This window comes from Varroa jacobsoni, unplaced genomic scaffold, assembly GCF_002532875.2.
Source record: "Varroa jacobsoni isolate VJ856 unplaced genomic scaffold, vjacob_1.0 scaffold_1139, whole genome shotgun sequence".
Lineage (NCBI taxonomy): Eukaryota > Metazoa > Arthropoda > Arachnida > Mesostigmata > Varroidae > Varroa > Varroa jacobsoni.
In genome coordinates, this window is record NW_019214041.1 from 171243 (window position 1) to 175369 (window position 4127).

Genomic DNA, 4127 nt, shown 5'->3' on the forward strand with positions numbered 1-4127 from the left:
AGTCTCTAGCAAACCCTTGTTCGCCACAAAGCTGTTTGCCATTGTATCTAAACTGGCAGGACAAAAACCGGTCAAGCCGACAGGTCTGTTTTCAGTAAAGATAACGCGAGTGACTATTTTGTTTTCAAATGGCCGTTCGCAAAGCTGAACTGATTTTTCCATATATATATAGTTTTTGTTGCCTTATTGTTACCCTATTCGTATTACTAGAATTCTTGCTGTGCCGTCACTTATTTTCATCATCCTTACCTATATATATATATATATCTATATAGCTTCCGCTTAGATTCTAGACGTTCTCACAGATTACGATTTCGATTGAGTGTGTGTGTGTGTGATTTTTCGAGTCCCCCTACGACCTCCTACTGCCTGCACATATCACCATTTTTTGATGCCATTCTCCATAGAAAATAAAAACGTAGGACAACACCAATAATACTAAACGAAGCAACACCTTGCACATTCTACAAACACTTACCTAGAATATATTATGTACGTAAGTGTCGTATACGGTAGAAATTGATCTATCGTAGTTGTATGGCCGTCCTCATTGGTGATATCAGTTTCGGTTTGCGTACCTGATCGCTGAAATTTATGCAAAGCTTACAATTACCAGAACATAGGTCCTAGCTAGATTTGTACGATTCAAAACCGCCTGATTATCTTATTATTATAATTGCTCGGCAGTGTTTTCCTTTAATCTGCTACATGCCTTAATGTTGTTATTGTATTGAAACTTGTTGATTGTTTTTTGTTGGCCTAATTCAATTGAGCATCGTCCGATGGCCAGCAAATAAATAGCCAGGGAACAGAGCCTAGAGCCCTGCTCGACCTGGTGTTCCCTCTAGAACATAAAGTAGAGGCTACTTGTATTTAGTATTCATTCAGAGACAGTACTATTCATTTTTATTGGACACCAAAGTGGTCTTTCGAATTCATTTTTTCTTTTCATTCATTACAAGTTTTCTATTCACTGTTGATCGTTGTTTGTATACAGATGCACTATATATGGTGTTTTCGCTACCTGCCCCTAAGGGTCAATGCTAATTAGCACAACGGACGTGTAAGTTAGCCAAGACAAGTTTACAATTGTTCGGTACGATGACCCCTTTTTCCTGTGTCGTCAAAGTAAAGTTTTGATATAACAGACCTCCAACCTGCACCAGTGGCCGCCATGTTGTTAGAACCGATGTCTGTCTCGAATGTTGTCCTCAACTGGTTTTCTCATCCCATGGCAAGAGTATGACGCTTTCATCATTGTGCATCATTGCTGAGCAGGTCCAAATAGGACAAAATTACCTGTGGCATATTTGGTCGACATGGTACTTCGTAGGTACAAGCTTAGGAATCATTAAAAGCCTACGTATGCGAGTACCTTGCCGATACAACGATGCTGAAATTGAGCATCTGGGCAAGTGTCCGTACCAACAATCTCGCCTTTAGAAGATCACTGTTTTCAGTGTGCGACAAGCGGCATAAAACTCTTGTAGTTATCACTGTTAGTACTATGTAGCTATTGGCTGTATGTTGGAACGATCTTTCGATCTCGTAAGTAAACGCACTCGTTTTAAAGTAACAGAACGCTGAATTAGAAAGCATTTATTATTGCTCTTCAGTCTTTGGCTTTATCGGTGTGAGTCAACGTTATATTTTACCGAATGTAGGCACAAAATTGAGGAGTTGAGATAATTATTTGTCCTATCCTTAGATTAGGCATCATCCACTGTTTGTTCCGAATTACACTAGGGTTTTCCAAATAAATAGTGTCGGAGCGTAGGCTGTACCGTTAATATTTCCAGCGGCTCCGTAGCAGAAATTGATCAAATCTGCATTTTAGAAATGTCTGCCACTAAATGGATATTTTGTTACAAAGGTCTATTTCGTTTTAAAAAAATTGTAAACTAAACGGAAAATAGCGGCTATACTCGTGAGAAAAAAACTGAAGTAAACGTCTCGGTACGAAATCCACAATAGCAACATAATCGTGCAATGCATAGGTATATAAGGTTCTGATTCTAATCCCTTCACAACTTCTAGGCGCATTACATACAGCCGTCGTGGCCACTTGTTATGCCACGCACTATATTAAAGTAAGTTAAAAAAATAACGATTTTATGAGTAGTTTGAAGCACTGGGAAAATGGGCAAACATGTTTGAGCGTGTACACTTGGGCATCACCACAATAGGAAACCGCTGGAGTGCTAAAAGCGTACGAAAATAACAGTACTGAAAGAGTATTATTGTTTGCTATTATAGCTTAACGTTTATACATCGAATAGTAGTATTTAGTAATAAAGTCAATGCGGTCAATTTTACACAAAGGGGCAAACCTAACCTTGCTAGCAGCCTTTGATAAAAGCCTCGGCGGCATATGAATTACGTAATTATGTCATTACCTGACCTGTTAAAATCGACTGGTGTGTCATGTGAAATCCATCAGCCAATGCATCGTAGGAGGCCATGGCGTTTTCCCAGTTCGCAGAGTGGAAAGCCTCTTTTATGCTGACCGGTTGAGAACGAGCGAAACAGGTAGAAACAGCGAGCCTATAATCCCATTAAAAATAATAATCCTCTATGGACAATAAAGTGGCCGACAAAATAAGAAGCAAGTGGGAACGTCGAACATGTGGAAGTGATCATAAGACGCTTCCAACTTCGGATACATGCTTGTACGCCTTCGTTCGTTTACACTTTTCAGGGTACCTATCCAATGCTACACGTAACATACTAACCCTTTTTAATGACAGACTACTGCTGCGCGAATAACCTATCTCCAGATTACCTTCACCAAATGTCCTTCAGTGCGATTTGAGATGAAGTCGGGTACGCATTTCCACGTAAGGTCTTGCGGCTTCGCAATAATAATAATGCTTAATATATTCTGCATATGTAAGGTTCGTTCGCTAGATCTAAATTCCGTTTTGAGGCTCGATTGGGCCTGGCTAGAATTAAAGAGCGTAAGCTTTCTTTTGGTTTGAGAAATATGGCTAGGGGAAAAATCAGTTCAGCTTTGCGAACGGCCATTTGAAAACAAAATAGTCACATCGCGTTATCTTTACTGAAAACAGACCTGTCGGCTTGACCGGTTTTTGTCCTGCCAGTTTAGATACAATGGCAAACAGCTTTGTGGCGAACAAGGGTTTGCTAGAGACTGCTCAATGAGGTATCGATATGTTAAAGCCTGTCGACAATGTATACCATATAAAGAGTATATATTGTTTATATATGAATATCCATTTTCTCTGCTGTTATTTTTTACTGTCGCCGTAACGTATCGTGAGCGATACGTAAAAAAAGGAATTGCGACGTAGGCCTACTAAATAGTCCTTGCTTTCTACATACCTAAACCTTGGTATAACGTAACGTAGATAGCGTACCTCAATGTCAGTGACTTATAGAGACCCTGATAATTGTTCGTTTAACGTTGTTGCGGCACGTACGTGCGGCGACGCGCAAACATGGCTGTCCGCCAGGAGGTGCGCATGATTTTGCCAGATTGATTCTGTGGCCTGGTAGATGATCGTGATTTTCTCTACAATCAAATAGTTAATCAGAAGAGTCGTATGGCATTCAGAACCTTAATAATGTCTTTTAACTAGTATATATATATGTATATATCATTACAATCGTGAGCAGCAAGTATAAGCAGGGCCACCACTGCTAATCCGGGTGTTATTCTTTTGTTTTATTCAACTCGTAGGACACGGCCCTCGCACATTCGGGAGCTCAGCATATCCTGCTATGCAGTAAACAAGTATTTTCTTTTTACTACCTTGAGAATTCAATAATTGCCTCTCTATACGACAAGGTCCCATTGAGACTTCCATTGTTCTATGCAGGGCTGCAAATGTCTACGACTGTAAGTCCACATCGTCAACTGAACTCCCTCCGTTTTGCTTCTGTGTTGTGGAAATTATCCAGGAAACGGGGCCTTTATCGTTACATACCCCAATAAGTATTCGTCATGTCGACTGTCGAATGCAAGCACTAGTGTCACCTGTTGTACTATAGAACACCGGGAACTTGAGGAATTGAAAGGAGGGGACGTAACTATGGTTGCTCGTAGCACTGTCTAATTATATTTATTACAATCACCACCATTTCCTGTCGTCCTGCATGACACTATG